The sequence below is a fragment of the Phacochoerus africanus genome, chromosome 13 (genome assembly GCF_016906955.1).
Source record: "Phacochoerus africanus isolate WHEZ1 chromosome 13, ROS_Pafr_v1, whole genome shotgun sequence".
In the NCBI taxonomy this organism is placed as follows: domain Eukaryota; kingdom Metazoa; phylum Chordata; class Mammalia; order Artiodactyla; family Suidae; genus Phacochoerus; species Phacochoerus africanus.
The window spans coordinates 17,161,216-17,184,769 of NC_062556.1; positions in this window are offsets into that span (position 1 = coordinate 17,161,216).

The following is a 23,554-nucleotide window of genomic DNA, read 5'->3' on the forward strand; positions in this document are numbered from 1 at the left end:
TCATCTCACACCACGCCAAGCACAGAGTAAATCATCAATGAATATCAGTGTCTTTCACACAGCTTTCAGGCACACAGGACAGAGAATCATTCTTGGCACATATTTGAACAATTTTCTCCTTGGCCTATTGGCAGTGATTAGTCAATTCCAAAGGAGAAACTAGTCTATGCTGACAATTAGGATAAAAAAGACATGGAGGTAGAAGCAAGTTTTTTCCATGCTCCGAGAAATAATCATTTTCGCCACCATTTCCTACCTTTGAAAGCTGATCAGCCTGCTGGACAGGCTTCTATGATGTTATCTTTATGGGTTGGCATAGTGGATGCTGGTCATAGTGGAGAGTGATCAACTCTCTATGCACACAGTCCACCCCCATCGAGCAGTTCAGAGTTCGCGAGGCTCACTGTGCATTTCCCAGAGCCCTTCATTTAGCATTTCACATGTGATGTGGGCTGCAATAATGAGATGCACCACGTGAGCTTTAGATTTGAAATCAAGTCACACAGTATTTTAGATCAGAATCCCCTAAAAGAAATTTCTTGACAAAGATTTGCATACAAAACATTTATTAGGGACTGTCTTCAGGAACAATACCCAGAAGGAAAAGAGGGATGCAGGCCTGGACCAAGTTTGGAAAAGCTGAACTGTAATCTTGGGAGACTTCAACCAATCTCACGGGTGCTCAGCACTAGGAAGGCCATTCAGAGGTGTCTCCAGTCGAGGCAGAAGGGACCTGTATGTAATCCTGCATCTATTAGACAATGGACATGGGCTGCCCCAGGGGATAAGGCATACCTTGGGAAGGCAGCTCCTAAGAATCAAGAGCAATTTTCAAAGATGGACACAGTCATCAGCAGTCAACTCTCCAGGCAGCTGGGAGGATGAGTCCCTGGTTCCTGAAGGGGCATGAGGATGGCCCAGCACAGATCCCTAGAGTCCCCTACTGAGCACCCACTGTACTACTCAGACTGACTTATTTATACTATGTTTACTGTATCTACAAACAATTTCTCTGGGATTTTTGTTGACCTCATTTCCAGAGAAAATTTATAAAAGAGGTTGGTCAAATTATTTATCGTCTCCACTGACACAGCTGGTTTTAAGGCCACGCCTGATACTCACTGTCTTCTCTGCTGCTCATTCTAGATCCCTGTCACTCCTATCTATCACCTCTGCTGGTCTAGATGCTTCACTGGTGGGGTGACCAAATCCTTCTCCCTGCAGCTCTGAACCCCTGGTCAGCATGCTCTTTTTAGGTTAGACCTATTGTATTTTCCATTGATTATCAACATTGCACAGGGTCATAAAAATAGATGCCAACTCTAGCAAATCATCAGAATGCCAGAATTGTAATTCGTTTCATCTGTTGTGGAATAGCTCCCTACCTCTTCCCAGTGATCAAGGCAAATGTTCCTACCTGCGTGATGACTCTTTTCCTTGAATGCTAGTCTTTGGGCATGATGAGCCATAATGCCTAAAGATGCAAGTTTAGAAAGCACACATTCTCCCAAATGGGTCACTTGGAGTGAGATAATTGGGCTACTTGTATTCCTAGGCATGTATATCCTTCCTATAGGGCGCTCTTAACCTCCAAGGCCAAGAAACAAGAGTGGAAGATTTGCCAACTACTATGTATGCCCATTCAAAATAGCCACTCAGGGACCATTGAAAGGGCCAGTGGGTGAGTCTGTGGACCCAGTGATCCACTGGGAGCCAGACCTAGGCCAGAACTTCATTTATTTCCTGGTTCCCATATCCAACAGAGAGGCCATGTTGCTTCAGGTCCCCAGCCATCAAAGTCAACTTGGAGTCCATGTCCACTAGTCCTCCAAATGTTTGTGTATTTTTCTTTCCCATGTATAGTTACCTAAGCAAGCAGCTATAGACCCCTTTGAGGAGTAGCAGTGAGAATCATTGCCACATATAGTTACCATGGTGCTCGGGGATCCTTCATCCTGATGACCCAACTTCTCCTTCAGTCAGTGGATTCCAAATCTGAGAATCAGCTCAAGTCTAGGAACTGAGCAAGGGGTAATGTCTATTTATAGGGGTTGCTTCCCTTAGTCTCCTAATCATCCATTTTTTAATTTTTGATTGTATAGATTGGAAATACTTTTTTTTGGCTGCCTATCTCTCTTGCCCCTAGGATGACATATTCTATCATCATCTCATGGTTCTCCATGAGTCAGACTCCCAGGCTGGCACTCAGATTTTGTTGCATATTCCAATAATGGCACCCACTTCCTTCTGATGGGAAAAAGAAGTTAACCTGAGAGAGACTAGCAAGAGATGCTCTGGTTGATTCTGTAAGCCCTGCAGCAACCAGTCAATGGTGTGGAATGCATACTTTGGGACAGGCAGCTTCCTATGGCCCAGAGAAATTCTTAGTGGTGAGCTGTAGCTCAATATTCCTGGCATCTGAGGGACCATGTTTCAGGACCGTGTCTTAGAGTTTAAAGGAGTTTGAGTGAAATGATACAGGATTTGGCACATGTGGGGAGAAAGACAGATCACAAAGCATCTATTTTGCCTATGTGGACCATGATGAGGGCAGTATGGTTCTGGGGCCAGGAACTGTAGCAGCAGTTTCCTGACTTTTTAGTGGCAGCTCCCTTAACTTTCTAGTTCTGCAGCATTGTTTTGAGACACATCCTGAAAACTGAGATCAGAGTCTATTTCTTAAGCTCTCACACGGATTATGTGAACTTTCAGCACCTCTTAATAAACCCTTTCCTGCTTAAACTAGTTAGAGAAGACCGTGTGTTCTCAGCTGAGGACTCTGAACAAAGTTGGTATTTAACAGCCAGCATTCATTCTGGTTAGATGGTGTACTGGTTATTATATAAACTGAAAATTACATAAACCTTCACCAGTAGAGTCAGGATTCTAGATTAAAGGCAAAGAAGCTAATTAATGCTATATACACTGAACTTCCAGGACCCACAGGTCTCTGTGGTTGTTGAGTGACATGAGGTCAACATTCAGTTTTGGATGGTGTGTGCTTACATTACTTGGATATTTAGGTTTTTGAGAAAGGGACACAAACAGATTAAGTGGAGGAGAGCATCTCTCTGTTAGGATTTTGTGGAACTGTGGTGTAATAAGTGATGAATCTCAGTCACTACAGTCCCTCAGTTTCTTACTATTTTAGGAAACAAGGACAACTGACCAGTGGCATTCAATATGCAGCCTAAATCTGAAAGTCTTGCCTTCTCTTTGTACCTTGACATTTATTCTTTTATGAAAGGTGTTTTTGTTGGATTGGTATACCTCCATCCAAAAGGAACTGTTATTATTGGGCAAAATTTCTTCCCAAGCCTTTGCAAAGGGAGCTTCTCACATGCCTAGTGCATGTACAGTTGCTCCCGGTTTCCGCAAGAGTCATCTTAGCACTCATAGAGAAAGTAGAATGTTATTCTCATTTAAAATGTAGTAACTCTTTTGGCCAGGTAAGTGGGTTTTGTTCAAGCCCTACCGTAGCCATTCCAATGCTGAATCCTCTCAGAAAATGGCTTGTGAGAGTTCGGGCCCCAAGTATCTTATCAGGGTCAGCTGCAGCTTCCCTTCCTTTCTCCAGAGCCCTTTGTACAAGTCCATTTCTTCTCCAATAGCCTTGGATAAACTTAGTGTAATGTGCTATGTAGAAAAGCAGATTTATATAGATGCACAGATCTGAAGGTAGAGCCTGCAGTCTTATGTACATACTAAAGCACAAGAGGATAAGCAGCATCTATTATCTCAAATAAAAAGATATTTTTAAAGTTCATATAACCTTTATAACAGTGTTTTCCACATGTCCCCAAGGATAAGTTTTTTTATCTGGACCTTTTGTTAGATTTTTTTAATGCCCGGACCCACTACATCAGAGTCTCTAGGAGCAAGACCTAGAAAGCTGTGCATTTAAGGATGCCCAAAGTGATTCTTATCAGAAAAGTTTAGGGAACCAAGCCCTTCACTATAGCCCTCTCTGGCCAGCCTTATAAATGGCCTGCAGGTGTCCTGACCCACTTCAGTGTCGTAGATGGAATCCTTGCATGGGTGAACAAATTGGATGTGTAGATGTTTATATTTAAACTAACCAAGGAAACTAATATCAATGTGTTTTTTTTCTTTTTTTATTACTCAATGCATTTATTACATTTACAATGATCATCGTAACCCAATTTTATAGCATTTCAATGTGATCCTTTAAAAAAAAAATCAAAGTGATGAGATAAGGCTAGGCAAACAAACTGAAAGCAAGTGTGCTAAAATATGACCATTTTATGAAATAACATATTGAACAGTACTAATCCATTACTTTTTCCTTTCTTCCAGGATTGTGAGAAATCTCTCTGGCTTTTTTTCCCCCTTTGAGAAATAATTCTGTAGAACACGCACTAAATGCTGGGCTGTGTTGTCTGTTGTCAAGGCAGAGAGAAGTACGGCTTGACAGTAATGAATGACTATATTACACAATTACTTAAATATGAGTCTTCAGCAAAAATGAAATGACTTGAGGCTTTTCAACAAATACAGCTTTGAGCTCAGCAAATAATGGCTTGTGTCAAATTTGTTTATTAGCATCTGTAATTTGTTCTTTACTAGACATATTTTACACTTGAAGTAATGTTTTACCAGGCCTCCATAAAGCAATTGTGCAATTGATAATAAATATTTCACTACTGGTAAGTAATTAATTCCTATGAAGTTAGTTAAAACCATGATAGCACCGCCTAGAGTATAGAAAAAGAATGCATAAATAATTAAAGTAGATATAGTCAAATAAAGGATGGTATGAAAAAGTCAATAATAAAAGAAATAAAGGTGTGGACAAAGTTGTGTGTGTGTGTGTGTGTGTGTGTAATCATATTTATCAAGCACCTTTAACACATCTGAAATCATGCCACACCCTTTCCTCAGAACTTTTCAGGGAGATAGTGAATTCAGCTATTATAGATGAGGAAACTGAGGCTCTGAAAGCTTAAGTAGTTTGTCCTATGATACACTGCTAATTATTGATAGAAATGAGGTTTGAGTCAGAGTGAAGAGCCATGCTTTTCCTATTAGTGTTTAGTACAGGGTTATTCAAGCACGGGTTTTAGCGTCAGATATACCTTGATTTGTGTCTTGGGTCAGCCAGAAATATGATAATGGTAAGATGACCTAGCATCTCTTATCCTTAATAACATCAGAATCTACTACATATAATCATTGTGATGATTAAATGGGAAAACACATGGGGAAAGATAGCATAATGCCTAGCAGATATCAAGCAGTGAGTTAGCTTATAATATGATATCTCCAGGAAAGTCAACACAGAGTAAATAATCACTCAAGAGAGTAAGTGCCCTGTTTTCATTTACAGTGAGAAAGATACATTTTTCTCTCCACTATATAGGTAGAAATGGACTAAATTTAACCAGGGATGATTAAATACAGACTTAAGATTTCTGAGGCAGTCTTTTTCCATGAAATTTTATTTTTGAAAAATATGCTTCATTTAATTTAACTCAATAACCATTATTTAAGCATCTTCCTTTGAGGAGCTCAAAGCCTTAATGATTGGGTATAGGGTGGTAGCAGGACAGAAGAGGAAGAAATTGGAGTTATGTTTAAGGAAAATAAGTAGAACTTCAGACTGACAGAGTATCTCAGAAGACCTAGTCCCTCCTTTAAAGGGGCAAAAAGCTCCTAGTAAGCCTTACAAACTGATGGAAAAGACACATAAAAGTTGAGCATAGTAAATGGAGAGGTCACACTGAAAAAGAGATATGAAGGATGAACACAGGAGTCAGCCAGGCAGAAGTGTGATAAATGCAAAAGGTTGAAGATAAGAGAGAGTACTGTGGCCTGGAACATCAGAAATGGTAAGTAGTTCCATCAGGTTGGAAGGCATAGGAGCTTGGGGGCCAGTGAGTAGCGAAATAATGGGTAAAACATTAGGCTACATAGAGTTGAAGGAAACAATCCATGAAGAATCTTGCATGCCCTTTATGCTCTATGTCTATGGCGACAGCTTCCCATTAGAACCGCCTGGGAAGGTTTTGCATTCTGCTGATGGAATACTCCATCCAAAAACAACTATCCAGACTGTTTAGGGCCTACCCTCCTATGAGATAATATAAAACTGGGTAAAATATATTTTAAAAATATGTTTGAGCATCTGAAAGTTACCAAGAGCATCAGAATTTGGCCAAGATACAGATGAGAAGGAAAGAAGAGTCATAATCTGAAACGTGAGGCAACTACTCCCCTCAAGAATGTTAACTGCCAGTTTCAAAATCAGCGCCTGAGAGATTGAAAAGTGGGAGAGTTTCAGTAGTTTCACAGGAATGGGGGTGTGTGTGAAAATTTGAGCTCAAAGCCCACTAAGGTGGATTGGACCTGGTACATACCCTTGGATTTCATTTAAGAACCCCAAATGTACATACTAGGAATAAGGAAGGCCTGGAAATAAATTAGATGTCCTAAGAATTAGAACCTAGATTTGACTATCCCATTCCCTAACTGGACAACAGTGACCTTATCCTAGTCTAGTTGTCTTTCAGAAACAAAAATAAATCTTCTCTGGTCAAAATACCTTTAAGTAGCATCCAGAAACAAATTATCTCTACAATTTCTCCTGGCACAATGTCCAAATCTCAATCAAAAGTAACAAGGCATTCTACAAAAAATACAAGTCTTGACTGAAAACCAAGTAAAGAAAAAATCAGACAATATAAACACACCTATAGAATAGCTATAAAGTCCATGTGCAGAATTATCCGACATAGACTTTTAATAAATAGGGCTAATGTTTTTAAGGAATTAAATAACAAGAGGGAGAATTTCAGAAAGAACGGAAACTATAATATGAAAATGTAAATAATACAATGAAAAATACAATATTTGCAATTAAGATATCAATAGATAGGAGTTCCCGTCGTGGCGCGGTGGTTAACGAATCCGACTAGGAACCATGAGGTTGCGGGTTCGGTCCCTGCCCTTGCTCAGTGGGTTGACGATCCGGCGTTGCCGTGAGCTGTGGTGTAGGTTGCAGACGCGGCTCGGATCCCGCGTTGCTGTGGCTCTGGTGTAGGCCGGTGGCTACAGCTCCGACTGGACCCCTAGCCTGGGAACCTCCATATGCCGCGGGAGCGGCCCAAGAAATAGCAACAACAACAACAACAAAAAAAAGACAAAAAAAAGATATCAATAGATAATTTTAACAGCAGAGTCAAAACATAGTGAAAAATAGAAGAAAACATCCAAATGGAAATGTAGAGAGACAGAAGTAGAGAAAATTGAAAAAAATAACCTAATATAAGGTTAAGAGGTCTAAAATTCGTAATTTGAGTCACAGAGGTAGAAAAGAAAAAGTCTTGGAAGAAGGAATATCTTGAAGAGAAAATGGCTGTAAATTTTTTTTCATAGGGCCACGCCTATAGCATATGGAAGTTCCTGGACTAGGGGTCAAATGGGAGCAGTGGCCGGAGCCCATGCCACAGCCACAGCAATACCAGATCTGAGCTGCGTCCGTGACCTGCAGTTTGTGGCAAAGCTGGATCCTTAAACCACTGAATGAGGCCAGGGATCAAACCTGCATCCTCACAGACACTATGTTTGGTCCTTAACCCACTGAGCCACAATGGGAACGCCTGGAAATCTTTTTTAGATGATGAAAGATATCAAGCCATTGATATGAGTTCCACTAACTGCAAACAGGATAAATACACAAACAGATAACATATAACCACGTAATAATAAAACTTCTAAAACTAAAGACAAAAACTCTCGGACACAGAAAAAAATGACACATTATACCTTCAAAGAATCAATAAGACTGACTGTTGACTTCACAACAGAAAGACTGAAAAACAAAAAAACAATGGATAGTATTTTCAAAGTTCTTAAAGAAAATAATAATCAACCTACATATTATATATTTTGTGAAAATATTCTTCAAAAGCTAAAGGATTCTTTTAAGAACCTTGTTACAGGTTATGTCAGACTAATGCTCCTGCAGCAATGAGATGCTACTACAAACCTATTAGAATATCTAAAGTTTAAAAACTGAATAGCAGCAAGGATTGAGTAACTAGAACTCTTATACATTACTTTTCAGAATGCAAAGTGGTATGGCCACTTTGAAAAACAGTTCGACAATTCCTTACAAAATAAAATATTCGCTTCTCATATGAATTAACAATCTCACTCCTAGGTATTTACCTGAGACAAACAAAAACTAATATTCATATAAAAATATGTATTTTAATATTTATAATGGCTTTACTCATAGCCATACCCCAAACTGGAAACAGCTCAAATGTCAATCAACAGGTGAATGGATAAACAAACTGTGGTATATCCGTCCTGTATACCATAGAATACTACTTACCAATGTAAAGAAATAAGTGAACTAGTGATACTCACAACATAAATTAATCATGTTAAATTCAAAAGACTACACTTTATATAATATCTTTTATTCAGGAAAAGATAATTACTATAGGAGCAGAAAACCTTATTAGTCACTGCCAGGGGCTGGTGGGGGCATAAAGGGGTGTGAACATAGTATACTGGTAAATGTTTAACAAAAAGCTCTTCAAACAAAAACTCTCTGATTTGTAGCATTTGCCAATTACCCTAGTGTAAATACTCCTACCATGGCCAATTTTAAGCTACCAATGTGATGACAGTGAACATGGACTTAGGAAGAGATGGTGCTTCCCCAGACACATAAAATAAATATAAATAACTTCATGACCACAGATAATTGTACAGTGTAAAACAATTAGGAAGAAATGAGTTTTTATTACTTATTACCTTTTTAAAAATATAGTTATATTGAATTTTAAGTTTATGTAATCTAATTGTATATAATGGCTGTCCCTCCCTTTTATTTTTCTGCATCCATTGCATATGGGCCAGAGATCAGACCTGCACTGCAGTTGTAACCTGCATCACAGCTGCAGCAATGCCAGATCCCTAACCTGATGCACCACAGGGGAAACTTCAGATAATGGCTGTTTTTAACAACTAGCTTTGAAAATTCCTTAAAGTTTAAGGATCTGCTGGCTCCAACATATCACCATGCCCAAGGGAAGTGTTTGAGGTGATAGAAGTGTTCCAGATCTTGATTTCTGGTGGTATTGTATAACTGTGCGCATCTGCCAAAATCCAAAATCTATAGATCTAGACACTTAGAAAGGTTCATTTTATCATGTGGAAATTATAGCTCAAAAAACCTAGCCACAAAATTTGCATATATCTTTGACCCATCAATATCAGTTCAGGGAAATTCTGCTCAAGTTATATTCGAATCTTCCCACCATTGATTTTAACAGTAAAATTGGAATTAACCTGAAATCCATAAATCAGATAATGAAAAATAAATCTTTGTATATCCAACAAGATATTTCAAGAATATTACAAGTGAATTTTCTTAGCATCTAGAAAAAGTGAGGCATGGAACTGTAGTTTATTCTGGAGGGTAGCCAAGGGATAGAAGTTTAAAAAGACAACATGTATGCATATCCTCTTGTATAATCTGAAAATTTCCATGTGTATATATTACTTTTTCAAAAGATAAAGGGGACCTAAGTTGGTTTTAATCAAAATGAAATACAGACATTTTCAAACAAACACTCCTGAGATAATTTCCAACCAACACACCTTCGCTAATACTTAAATGTCTTCAGATACTATCTCATGCTTTGCTCACCACTGTATGGATGAAGAAATGGAAGTCCAGAGACTGGAAAACTTTTTCAAAGGCATGTAGCAATGATGTGTTGCTCTGGGACTTGAGAAGGCACACTCTAAGCTTTTCTAGACTGTTTTTGCAGAGTTCGAGGAGGATCTTGGAGTCCTTCGCAGGGCAGTGGTAACTGAAGTCACGGTGAGCTAGACCGTCCCTGAGAAGGAGTTTGTAAAAGTGAAAGACAAGAATCAAGAGGTGAACCCTGGAGATATTGATTCTTAGGAGGAAAAAGAGGTGGCTGACAAGAAAAGAGAAGAGGAACGATCAGGAAGAAACCATGTATTTTAATATGATCTATTGTTCAAAATGTTGGGAGAAAGTACATTTGTAGGGGAAAAAAACCCCACTTTCTTCTGTTACTTGAACTCTGTTTTTCAGACCTCACCCTGATTTTTAAAGAGAAACATATTCGCCACATCCGTGGGCACATGCATGTTGCAGGATGTTGGACCCAACACCACGCCTCAGGTTCTGGCTTTTCTGTGCCTACTATTCAACAGTAAGAAGGGTCTTGTCCTCTACCAGCATTTCAGCCAGCAATATGACGGAAGCTGTGTAACTCCCTATTGTGTGGGGACTTAATCTCCTTGCACAGTTTAGGCTGAAGTTGTGAAGAAATGGTTTTAAACCATTGCTTGTTTTATTTCTCTGCTTCATTGCTGGAAAGGAATAAAAAGGATAGTACCTCCCTGCCCCACAAAGAAAAAGAAACCAGTAGTGTGGTGTGTGGAAGGAACCTGGAGCATGGAAATCAGGAGCAGCTGGGCCTAACCCAGTGCAGTGACACACGTCCTTTCGGAAAGACAAATCCGAAGAGCTCAAGAGAAGGCAGCAGCGACACACAAACTTCTAAAACTCTGGACTTGCCAGCTGGAGAAACAGATTGTGCTGGGAGAACTTAAGAGTCACTTGAGAGTATGTAGTTCTCCAAGTGAGTAGCAAAACTGGTCTAACGAGGTCTTTAACACCTGTACTCCAACCAGCAGGCTGGGTCTAAGCAGAACCAGGTGGGGCAGCCAACAGCTTAGAGGTGGCAGAAGAGAACTCAGAGACAGAAAAGGAAATCACTATTGCTGGCTGGTAGGACGCAGTTACTTGTTTTGCTTTTTACGCTTTTCCCCCCTGTTTTCCACATATAGAGTGTACATTTTCACATCAAATCAGGCAAAATAATATTATTTTGAAAAACGAAACAGTGCATTCAATTTGTCTTTCCCAGTTACTCTTTCCCTAGTTGTTTGTTTTCGTCTCTGAGCATGTAATGATTCAGGCACTAGGTGCAACTCTGATTCTGTCAATTGTCACTCTCAGAAAGTCCTCATACAGACAGCTGCAGGTGCCTGGTGCAGAAGAGATGGGATGGGGAAGAGAAAACACCCTCCCAGGATGACCCTCCTCGGCACGCTTTGTCTTGGTTTTCCATACGTTTTCTTTACTCTGGAGCTGAAGACTCCTTTTAAATACCCCATGTCCCCTCCCCGCCAAACTCTCCCTGACTATTACTTGCTTTTCTTTCCCACTCAGATTTTGACAGAAACAGTAGTGATAGAGAAACGAAACATGAAATAGCAACTTATTCATCTGGGTAAGTGGCGGAAAACTAGAAAACTTCCAGGTAAACTGGACAGGAAAATGGGGCTTAGAGCCAAAGCAAAGGTGAGATCTTCCGCCTTGAATCTAAATCTTGGGTTCTGTATGGTGGGGTGTCCTAGAGAGAAAGGGGGACAGGAACCATGCCCATCCCTATGCGGCGAACTTGGAAGCCAGTGACCCATCCGGGTACTGGCAGGACAACAGGAGGGTGGCCCATTTGCAGAACATGCCCTCTGTAAATGTGCTTGATCAGTTTCAACTCTGATCAATTGCATTAGTGACTCTTTTTTTCTTTTCTTTTTTTTTTTTTTTGGTTGTTTTTGTTTGGTTTGGGCCACATGCAGAAACTCCCAGGCCAGGGATTGAACCTGTGCCACAGCAGTGGCCCCTGCTGCTGCAGTGACAATACTGGATACTTAACCAGCTGTGCACACAGGAATTTCAGGTTAGTGACTCTCTATAATGATAAGCGTGAAGAAGTCTCCAGGTTGGTAGAGTGTGAGAGCCTCTTTATGGGCTGCAGTCAGTAGGCGGGGGATGAGGAACAAGGAAAGAGATTTTCCTCCCTCCTTGTCTCCTCTTCCCAACAGAGACTGGAACCCATTTTTAGAGTCCCCCATGACTGGATTCTTCAGCTCAATTAGTTAACAATTTTTCCTGGACCAAATCCTTATTTCATAAAAATATAAATGACACAAATTGTATCTTTAGGAAACTTTCACATACTTTTAAGCTCCAAATCCTGCTTCTATAGAAACCTACTGTACACTGTATTCTAGCTACCATTTTTCAAAAAATAGGAAAGATACGGTATGATTGCATTTGGTAAGAGCTGTGCATGGTGAGCAAGACAAAGTTTACAATTAAAATGGCTACTATTTGCTTTTTATAAATTGAGTATACTTGGTTATAATTCTTTGGGTTATTGGAATTTTAATGAGGACTCGCAGATGTTATGGTAAATTAATAGCTTGTGATTAAATTTCCACTGGCAATTAAGGTTGGTTTTAAATCAGTGTTCCTTACATTCCATATCACATTTACATTTATTAAGTAATCAAATATTTATTGCATAATGTTCTTATGGATGTTCACAAGTGTTCTTACTAATTATAAAGCATTGCTCTGGGAAATATTCCTTGTGAGAATATTTCGATATATGTGTCACAGTGCAAGTTTGCAGTGCCTGTTCTGTCTAGTGTGTGCACATTGTGTGTGCTGCAGGTGCAAAGGGACAGAGTGTTCGACACTCTAATTGAACAGAGGTGGTTTTCACCCTCAATTGAATTGGATTGATGAACTCACAGGAAACACTGATTAGCTGGAACTGAGGGAAATTTTTTTTTCTAGTTATTCCTGGGATTTGCTCCATGAAAATATTTTTTGGAATTGATGGGAAAACAAATTTATACAAAAATAGATGTCCTTTCTTTAACTAAAAGAACCAGGAAACTTCTTAATGCCTAATGTTAAAAAAGCGTAAGAAAACAAAAAGACATTCTCTTTCTTCCACAGCTAATTAATTTCAGCTGTGTTTTGAGATGAACCATCAAGGCAATTATGATATGGATATAATTTAAACAACAGCAAACTGACTGCTGAGGACCAAGTGAGCTTGGGGTGTTCAGATGATCTCTGTGATTTATTGCTTTAGGCTTTAAAAAATCTACTACCATGCCCCCATTACATTGTCGTTTCCCTGTTCTAACTCCAAAGAAAGTGACACCAAAAATTAGAGCATCTCACAGCAAATGAGTGACAGAACTCAGTCTAAAATGGGGTTTCACATTCTCAGACTATGGCTCTCTTATACCAGGCCAGTAGTTTACAAATTCTTTGTGGCCACAGAAATCTTTCTTCAATGAAATCCCACCAGGAACCTAATATTTAAAGCAGAGTAGAGCTGCTTGATAATTCCAAGCCAATTTCAATGCCTCCATCAATTTTCTGAATACTTGCCAGATTGTAAGAATTTCCAAGAAAACTGCTTTTTCCCTAACTCATCTTCAAGAAATAGGATTCAAAGGACTTCTGAAAGCTTCATCTAAAGGTTTCATCACTGCTGATGGGCAGAGCCATTGCCAGGCAGGTAAACACCCAGGCACCACATGCATTTCAGCAGAACCTGAAGACAGGAAGCTCAAACTGATGCTAGTGAATGGAAGCTATTAAGAACAACCTCTCTGCAACCTCTGTCATCAATATTCTACCTGTCCATTTAGATGCATTTCTCCAGGTACTGGCCTTGCATTCTGGACCATGCAGAAAAACATCAAGAGGGCAACCGAGCTGAACCCCTCCAGGTTCCTGTCCCCTGATATGTTAACACATTCTTTCTCAGACTGTAAGAAAAGAACATACCAAGTATATATGAATGGCTACTGAGAGTAAGATATGATTTTCATATCTCACTTGACCCTACGACAGGTATAATTTTGTTGTCAGTTTACAAAGGAAGAAAACAAGACTCAGAGCAGCTTTGTAACGTGCTCAGCTGACTCTGCTGAGAGTTAGGATTTGGATCTGGGCAAATCAAATTCTGAAGCCTGTTTCCTATTACCACCCCATCTCTGAGCCTGTTATTGCTGATGTCTCTCTTCTTGACCAGAAACAACAGGCTATTGGGCACAGATTTTGCATTACTGAGTACTCTTTTTATTATCTTAGAAAGTCAGCTCTCCTCAGTTGGTAGACTATATGCGTTTTGAGAAACAGTGTCTAGCATAGAGGAGAGGTTCCCTGGTCTAATTCCCTCTTTTTAAAATGATAACACTGCATACCACAGTAATCTATATTTATGGTTCCACACGCTACTATTTATCTACCTGAAAGACACGAATGGGCATGACTAACAATCAAGCTTTCAAAAACATCTCTTTCCATTCTGTCACAGGATGGTCTGTACTGATAAGATACATGGGTCTGTTACCTTAAGTTTTGTTTGATTAGAAGAAACCGGTACTGAAATCAAGGACACAAATGCCATTCATGTACAGAGAGATTCTTGGATAGGAAAGGAATACACATTTCCAAATAAACACACTGACTTTGCTATTCTTGAGTTTTCATGACTATGGATGAAACTTGGCATCATGTCATCCAAAAAAACATACCAGAGCTGTAATTTCTGAATGCACTAATGATGCGTTTCTCCTTACTGAATGGCTCTTCTTGGAAGAGTTCCTGGAGGTGTATATCATTTGATTTCGCAATATCGAGTGCAGTTGGAAACAAAAAAAAAGAACTGTCTTTTTTCATTACTTGTAAGTTCTTAATCCATTTTTTTTTCTCTGCTCCACCCTCTGTAAGTAATCTTAGGAGGCAGGAAATTTGGGTAATTTCTTAGAGTATACTCATTCCTCCACCCAAATTTTAAAGTTCACTGGGCATTAAATGATAGTAGAGCATTGGTATCAAATGATAAGCCTGGAGAATGTCTATATAGGTACGTACACAGCAGTTTGAATTAAAAAGATAATTCTTCTTTCCCTGAAAGTAGAATTTCTCTAGGTGGAAGAAAAAAACCTGAATCTGCTTCATTCAACCTTTTCTCCTCCTATCTTAGTCAGCCTGGGCTACTATGACATATTACCATATGGTTTAAACAATAAACATTTATTACTCACAGTTTTGGAGGCTGGGAAGTCCAAGATCAAGGCACCATCAGATTTAGTGTCTGGTGAAAGCTCTCTTTCTGGTTTGCACATAACTTTCTTCTTGCTGTATCTGATGGAGAGAAAGAGAAGGCTCTGGTCTCTTGCTCTTCTTTTACGGACACTAATCCCATCATGGATGCTCTACCCTGAGGACCTCATCTAACCCCAACCACTTCCCAGTGGTCCTGTCTCCAAATGCCACCAAAGTGGGGGTTAGAGCTTCAACGACATTCGATCCGTAGCACCTCCCTTCTCCTCTCCGCTTTTCAGTCCCTGTCTACCAAGGTGACTCTGCAAAGCCAGATGGAGATGCCCCTGTCTCCACACTGACTCTTCATTCTCCAGGACACTCCCTGGATAAGGAAGTCATTTCTCTTTTTTCCTCCATTGTAACACATAGCTTTGATAAATCAAAGTGATCGTCTCCACATCCCACACTAGGCTCCAGAATAGTTCGCCTTCAAGGAACCTAAATTCTGTAGGTCCCCCAATGGTCAGGGTGAGGAGAGAAGAAAAGTTGGAATAACAACAGATTCTTCATTTTTTAAAGGCCCCTTTTTGTTGCTATAATATTTTATTTTCCCTGTAAGGAAAAAAATGGTTTAGGGAATATTATTGCTACAACTTAAAAAAAATGTTCAATATTACAAAAGAATTTGTGCTCATTTAACTTGGTACCAATAAATTAAGGATATGTTTCTGAATCAAACTTCGGATTTTAAAATTTTGCGAAAGCCTAGTTATTTGGGGACACATAAAACAAGCTGCAACTATTCACAGCCAGAGACTGCTAATTAGAAGGCTCTGTGATGTTTCAGAAGAGGGTTGTGCTTTGAAGACCATTGGAAACAAAAACAACTGGCCGACTCAGAGTGATAAGCATCTACCTGCATGGGGGCAGGTGAAGCAAGAGTATCTGACTCAAAAGCATAAGAAGCTGTTTCCAGGTCTTGCAAGAGTCTTCCCCTCATGCTCCTCTCTGTAGCTCCATCCCTTAAACAAGACTGCCAGGCCCCCGCGCTGTCCAGATGAAAGGCTGTCCCTGCCTGCGAGGACCTGGATGCTTAGAAGACAGAGAAGCACCCTCCCGCCCCCCCCACCCAGGCCTCCTCTCCTTAGTCTTATAATGGCAGGTTGCACCAGTAGATCTCAGGGGGGACTATTTATAACAAGTAAATCATTGCTTAAAAGAGTTAGAATATGCCAAAGATTTTAGGTGATAAAACCCAGTAAGAGTACATCCTAAGTTGTCCCTACAATAATGCCTCTTTTGTTCACATTCACTCTAAGGCACTTTGCTGAGCAGAGGAGAAAGCGGTGGAGTTTCAGCCTGAGCCTGCAGGGCTGCACTTCACCCCTGGCTTATTTTATCGATGCAGCAGCCTGCAGTCTATGTCCATGGGGAGAAGTCATCACCCATTACAGGTGGTAGCAGAAAAAAAGAATGAGAACGGCCAGGTGATGAGATGCCCAGATGTCTGCCCTCTTGCCACACATCTCTAAGTTTGCATCTCTGAGAGTTCTGTTCACAGGCCTCTGTTTCCGAGGGCCACAAACATGTGTGATAAGAAGCAGCTAAAACCCAAGGAAATCTTACCCCCTGACCCCCACCACTTAATTCCCCTAGAGAATTTTAGTGCAAATGTAATAAGATTAAGCTGAGTTTCCAAAGGAAATTATAGGTAGTCACATTCCCAAATGGCAGTTTATACACCAGTTGTGGACAGTCTTCTGGATCTGTCCTTGACCCATTTTTCTACTAAATACTTGCTATGGAAATAGTTCACCTTGTTTGAATAAAGAAATGAGAGTATGTTACTGTCCTGATAGAGAATAGCTACTTAAAGTTTCTTATGGCCACTCTACTTGTAAAGCAAGTGATTGTATACTGCCTTAACCTTTCTATTTGTTTATAAACTTGGAATGTCATGAATTTCATTGACTTAAAGCAGGGCATCTCTATATTTTAAACCAGCCCACAAAATCTATAGTTTATAGAAGATTTTCTAAGAAATGAAAATTCTGTGTCCTTTATCCAATGACATGAGAGTTGTCTGCATCTTAAACAAACAAAGAATCTAAGGAAAGGATGAGACTGAAGAATAGAGACCTGCACGCCTAACCTGACTTTTGTTTTGTGGCAGAGTAGGTTGGGGGAAGGTTCCATTGTCGCAAATTCAGAGAGTATGATGTTGACAACTGCAGCTGATGTGGAAATCCATTTGCAGATCAGAATCCTGCTTTCACTCCACAGAGATAGTGATCTCTCCACCTGAGCAGCTGTTTCCCTGTGGTGGTCATGGAAGCCTCCACAAACACACATGGAAGTCGCTGATCAGAGTTTTGTTCTGCAGGGTGAAGCTAGAGCCCTCTCATGGCTGCTGAGCCCTGGGACGTGGTCTACGGGCAGGAAGACTGATCACGAGATAGTTTATTTAGTCAGAGGATCACGGGTGAGTCAGGAGACAAGGAAATTCAGAAACCAAAGTCAAAAGTGATTGTGTATAGAAGAGGAAACCAGCTGCACCTGGCAGTCAGCTACCAAATCAGAAAGGGCTGTAATGGAAAACGGATGCGTTTATAGAAAATCCACCTTCCCGTCCCCCTTGGCCAGAGCTGCTGCCCTCTTCACAGGGAGTCAACGTATTAAGTTTGGCAGCTCTTGTAGAGCTTGCCATGCCAGGGAGGTTATTAAAACTGAACTGAAATGGTTTCATAACTCAAACTGGAAACAAGAGTGAGGAAAATGCTAACACCAAAGTGACAGACCAGAACGAAATGGAGCTAGATTCGTAGGCTCTCTGGCTCATGTTTCAAGAGGTTCCACGTGTTAAAATAGGCTGAGAAGTTAGCTAAATAAAACAAAGTGCCAAGCAAGACATTTAACACTCTTGAAAGGGAGCTTACCAAGGAGAGGATACTGTGATTCACAATGTTGACTGAGCTATACTTTTGGGAGTCTGAAGACAAGATTAATTATAACTACATGTCACATGTGAGGGACTTCTTCCCCATCCCCAATGCTTCTCACTGATTCGAAGGACCTTAAAGATACTTTCTGTTTCTCAAGGATCAACTACCCCCTGATAGAGAGTACCAGAGACTGAAAAAGCAAATGAGTGATGTGTTTTACTGTCACATATTACAGTCTTTAAGAGTGCAGACCAAATTCTTTTTGGAAAGACATACTAATTTCAGAATTATATGTTTTAAAACACTTGCTAAAATTTTGGAGGATTTGATGCTAGCAGAGTAGTTCAGGAGAGCTACCAACAGGTTATACTTATTTTTCCAGGTGGTTTTATGTGTGTCCAAATAAAGTCATTACTGCAAAAATATTGGCTATCATCTCTGGGAGGCCCTCAGTTGAGAAACAGCAAAAAGCTTTCATCTTTGGAGCCAAAATGGATGTTTTCAGGCCCACTGAAAAGAGTAGTCACAGGCTTCATCCATGAGAACACGTGGCAAGACCAAGTCATGCCAGTGTAATTCAGAGGAGAGAAAGGACTGGGTCTATAATGTCAACAGCCATGACAAAAAATGGTGGTAAAAACTATAATGAAGACAGAGAATGTCAGACCTAATGGTCAAAAGCTAATGTTCCTTGTGTCTTCTTGGGATAATTCCATGACTATTTTTGCTCATTTCCAAAAAAATAAGCATTTATTATATTCACTTTTTCCCCATTAAGCTTTTATTTATTTCTCATTCAACAACAAAATTTGGCAGCTCCACCTTCAAAATACATGCAGATTCTAATATTTATCACCATTACAAACCCATCGTGATCAGGCATGATTGTATCTCACGTGGGTTATTGCAATGGTCCCCTATCAGATTTCCCCTTACCCACCCAGGCCTCCCAGAGATCAGTTCTTAATGCAGCATCCAGAGTGATTCACAGACATAGAGGAGCTCTGTTCAAAAACTCATCAGTGGGAGAGGATTTGGTGAAGATGGTGGAGTGGGAAGCATCAGGAATCTGTCTCCCCATCTAGATAGCAATTGCACTGGAAGACTGTCTGATGTAACTATTCTGGAAATCTGGAGTCTTATATTTAAGACTTACCACTTCCAGGGAAAGGCTTGGACAGTAAATTGTGGTTAATTTTGATGAGTTTCAGTTCATAACAGTAGCAGCAACCTATCCCCTATCCCCAGATGCATGGTAGGCACCTGTGCATGTGTACCTGGAGCAGATTTAACATAGCATGTAGGAGCCAGGTGGGCAAAAAGTACTGTTTGCCAAATATCAGGGATCTGTGCTCTGATAGCTGATGACAGCTTCTGATCACAGAGATGCAGTCAAAGAGGAGGGCAACCATTGTTCTTGCACCTCTCTTATATTTTAAAGCCCCTCTCCCTATGGCTAAAGTAACTTACAGGGGATTTAAGGGTCTGGAACCCTTTCCACACTTCTCATTTTTCTCTTTTTTACTCTTTTGGGAGCCTGATATTTAGGCTAAGACACTCAAAAAACAAGTGCATATATAGGGAACCTTAGTAACAATTCATGTCCAGGGAAAGGCATAAGATTAGAAAAGACCTGAGATAATCTTAAATTTATACCAGAATGATCCTTGATATAGAGACTGATGACAACAATTTAAAAAAAAAAAAGTGAAACAATAATAAAACCCAGCAAATCCTGGGGAAAGGAGACAGTATGATTTCCAGAGTTCCCATGTAATTAGATTCAAATATCTAGTTTTCAACAAAAAAACAAAAGGCATACAAAGAAACAGGAAAGTATGGCCCATTCAAAGAAAAAAATAAGTCAACAGAAACTGTCCTTGAAAAAGTCCTGATAGCAGTTGTACTAGACAAAGGCTTTAAATCAACCGTCTTAAACATGATCGGAGAATGAAAAGGAGATGTGGAGAAAGTAAAGAAAATGAGGTGTGAACAAAATGGAATATCAGTAAAGAGGGAGAAAACCTAAAAAGAAACCAAAAGGAAAATCAGAGATGAAAAGTACAACAGGTAGAATAAAAATTTTATTAGAGGGATTCAGATACAGATTTAATCAGACAGAAGAAAGAATTGGTGAACCTGAAGACAGGACAAGGACATCATTGAGTCTGAAGAGCAGAAAGAAACAAGAGTGAAAAAAAGTGAACAAACCTAAGGGACCAGTGGAACAGTATCATGTAGACCAAAATATACATTATGGGAATCCCAGAAGGATAAGAGAGAGGGTAAAGGGCAGAGAGAATATTTAAAAAAACAATGACTGAAAATTTCTTGATTTTGACAAACGTTATTAATATAAACAATAGAGAAACTTAATGAACTCCAAGTTAGATGAACTCAAAGAAATTCACACTGAGACATATTATATCAAACAGAGAGACTCCTGAAGGCATCAAGAGAGAAGCAACTCATCACATACAAGTGATCCTCAATAAGATTTTTCATCAGAAACTTTGGAGGCTGATACATTAAAAGTGCTTAAAGAAAAAAGCTCTCAACCAAGAACACTGTATCCAGCAAAACTGCCCTTCAAGAGTGAGAGAGAAATTAACATATTTCCAGATAAACAAAAGCTGAGAAAGTTCATTACCACTAGACCAGCCCTGCAGAAAATGCTCAAGGGAGTCCTGTAGGATAAAATGAAAGGACACTAGAAAGACTAGAAACTGTATGAAGAAATAAATCTCTCAACATAAATAATTGCACATTCATAGGCTATTATAAGAGCTAGTATTATTACATACCATTGTAACACTGGTATGTAATTCCATTTTTTTTGTTGTTATTTTCCATATGATTTAAGGGCTAAAATATTTTTTAAAAACTATTAGTCTGAAAGCTACTATTATTACACCCTTAGTTTGTAACCCCACATTTTGTTCTCTATGTAATTTTAGACACAAATGCATTTAAGAAAATTATTAAATTATATTTGGGGGCACACATGTACGAAGAAGTAATTTTGTGACATCAACAATTGAAAGGAGTGGGGACAGAGTTGTAATGGAGTAGTGGTTTTGTACGTTGAAACTATTAAACTATTACTACATTAAAAACTATTACTGAAGTTAAGGTGGTGTAAAGTCAAACTGGAGTGTTATGACTTAAGTATATTAAATGTAATCCCCAAACTGAGCAGAAAATAGCTATCTATATAAACAAAAGGAAATGAGAAAGGAATTTAAATGTTTCACTATTAAAAAATCAACTAAATACAGAAGAAAACAGTAGTGCAGGAAATGAGGAACAAAAACCTCATATAACAGAAGCAAATAGCAAAATGACAGAAGGCTCTCCTTATCAGTAATTACTTTTACTGGTAATTTCCAGTAAATTACATCTAATTTACAACCTAATTTAATTACATTTAATTAAATTTTCCAATCAGAAAATAGAGAGTGGTAGAATGGATAAAATCATATGATCCAACTATGTTTTGTCTACCGGAGAATAACCTTAAACTCAAAATAGGTTGAAAGTGAGAGGATAGAAAAAGATACTCCATGTAGATAGTAACCAAAAGGGAGCAGGGTGGCTATACTAATTTCAGACCAAACAGATCTTAACCAAAAAAGATTTTAAGAGAAGAAAAAGATATTTTATATTAATAAAAGTTTCAGTACAGCAAGATATAACAATTATAAACATTTATACACCTAATAACAGATAGCAAAATATATTAAGTAAAAACTGAAAGGAATGAAGGGAGAAATATCACTACCATAATAGCTGGAGACTTCAATAACTACTCTCAATAACAGACAGAAAAACCAGATGTAAGATAGTGAAGAAAAATAGATGACTTAACACAATACACCAACTAGATCTAAAAGACATATACAGTATACTCTACCCCAAAACAAGAGCATACCCATTCTTAAGCGCACATGGGACATTGTCCAGTATAGACCATTGATTAGGCCACATATTAAGTTCCATTTAAAAAGACAGATATTATACAAAGTATTTTTCTCGATCACAATAGAAGTTTGAAATGAACAACAAAAGTAAAACAGAAACACACAAATTTGTAGAAATTAAAAGTGCATTTTAAAATACCAATGGATCAAAGAGAAAATTATGAGGGGATTAAAAAACACTTATAAATAAATGAAAATGAATGCAAAACATACTAAAACTTATCGGGCACAGCAAAAATGTGTTAAGAGGGAAATTATAAGCTTTGCTTTCAAAGCTAAAATTACAAAACAAGAAAGATCTTAAAACAACAACCTAACTTTACAACTTAAGGAACCAGAAAAAGAAGAACAAACTAAACCCAAATCTAGAAGAAGGAAGGAAATAATAAATGTTAGAGCATAGAACCAGAAAAAGAAGAACAAACTAAACCCAAATCTAGAAGAAGGAAATAATAAATGTTAGAGCATAGATTAAAGAAGTAGAGAACACAAAAACAATAGAGAAAATCAGTAAAATGGGAAGCTGGTTCTCTGAATATATCAACAAAATTGATCACACCTTTAGCTAGATAGACTAAGAAAACAAGAGATAATATATAAGTTACTAAAATCAGAAGTGAAAGTGGGGACATTGCTTCTGATTCTACAAAAATAAAAAGAGTTAAAAATGAGTCCTATGAAGAACAAATTGGATGACTGAGATGAAATGGACAAATTCCTAGAAAAACAAAACCTACCAAGACAAATCACAAAGAAATAGAAAACCTGAATAGACCCATAAGAGGTAAGAAGAATGAATCGGTCATGAAAAATATTTCCATAAACAAAAGACCCAGACCTGATTGCTTCACTGGTAAATTCTATCAAACATTTAAGGAAGAACTAATATCTATTCCTCTCAAATTTTTCAAAAACTTGAAGAGGAGAGTACAATTCCAAACTCATTCCATGAGGCCAGCATTATCCTATACCAAAGTTAGACAAAAATACTACAAGAAAAGAAAATTGTAGACTAATATCCTTTATACAGGGAGGGAAGGATTGGGAGTTTGGGATTAGCAGTTGTAAACTAGCATAAACTAGTATATATACAATAAATAAACAAAGCCCTACGTTCAATATCCTGTGATAAACTGTAATTGAAAATAATATGAAAAAATATATACATATGTCACTTTGTACACAGCAGAAATTAACACAGCATTGTAAATCAACTATACTTCAATAAAATTTTTAAAAATAAATAAAAAGATTATACACTATGATTAAATGGGAATTATTCCTGAAATGGAAGGATGGTTCAACATACAAAAATCAATCAATGTAATACACGATATTAACAGAAAGAAGAATAAACACATGATTATCTCAATTGATACATAAAAGGCATTTGACAAAATTCAACATACTTTCATAATAAAAACACTTAACAAACTAGGAATACAAGGAAACTACCTCTGTATAATTTTAAAGCTATCTATACACACACACACACACACACATATAAAAACAACAACAATAAACAATGTATGCAATGGTGAAAAACTTAAAGCTTTTACTCCAAAGTAAGGAACAAAGCAAGCATGTCTGCTTTTGCCATTCTTTTTAAGATAGTACTATAGGTTCTAGCTAGAGCAATTAGGCAAGAAAGTGAAAAAAAAAATGGCATCCAAATTGGAAAGGAAGAA